General features: G+C 44.4%; 1 long non-coding RNA gene across 3 annotated transcripts in view; it reads right to left on the reverse strand.

The window, feature by feature from the left end:
• LOC107206538 overlaps positions 1-424 on the reverse strand; it is a 7,152-nt gene extending 6,728 nt beyond the window's left edge. For 2 of the 3 annotated variants that reach the window (XR_001522450.1, XR_001522448.2), the window contains exon 1: positions 82-418. This is a non-coding gene — a long non-coding RNA (uncharacterized LOC107206538). Of the gene's footprint in view, positions 1-27 lie in introns of all 3 variants that reach the window. The other variant, XR_001522449.1, reaches the window with a different exon arrangement.
• Positions 425-817: the final 393 nt, after the last annotated feature.

The following is an 817-nucleotide window of genomic DNA, read 5'->3' on the forward strand; positions in this document are numbered from 1 at the left end:
CAGGGATAAAGCTGTCTCTGCTCCCACCTCCAAGGTCCCCCCAGGAAAAGCCCAGCTCAGGAATTTCACAAAGCTCTGCACCTTTCTGAGCCCTGACAAAGCCATTTCAGGCATGGAGGCTGCTCCTGGCTGGTGTCCTGACATGGTCTGTGCAGCTCCTGGGGTCACAGTACTCCAAAACAGACAAATCCTTTCCAATTAGGTAATTTGTAACCCAGGATTAAAGTACGGGGTAGTTTTCTTCATTATTTCACAAACCTGTGATTTTTAAATTGTTCTTGCTGCTTTCTGCACTAAGAAATTCACATTTGGTGTCAGGTTTAACCATCTGTTAACACACATGTGATTTCAAAATTCTCCCTCATGTCATCCTGCAGCAGAGTCCCCACCCATATGTGATTATCTCCACCACACAAATGTTCACTTGCATCTTCCCAACTCTCCATACTCATTTCCTGGAGAGTGCTCAGAAACCGTATGATTTTAATAGAACACTGGCAAAAGTTTAACCCAGGCCACAGAACATGCAAATATCGAAGCTTTGCCTCCTTCCCGTGCTGCTGTGACAGCTGGAGCCAAAGAGAGTGATGCAATGTGTGACTTCTCTGCTCAGGAGCTAAACAATTAATAATGGGATACGATTTTCACTATCAATCTTTACTCTTGTTTCCCCCAAACCTCACAAACTCCCATTTTCTTTCCCATAAAGTTTCAGTAATCACTAAATCAACAGAAAATGCAGATTATGCATGGTTGTCATTGTCCATGGAAGGGGGATTGGATCCTCTTTAAGGTCCCTTTGAGCCCAGCCCAGGCT

The sequence above is a fragment of the Parus major genome, chromosome 6 (assembly GCF_001522545.3).
Source record: "Parus major isolate Abel chromosome 6, Parus_major1.1, whole genome shotgun sequence".
NCBI lineage: Eukaryota > Metazoa > Chordata > Aves > Passeriformes > Paridae > Parus > Parus major.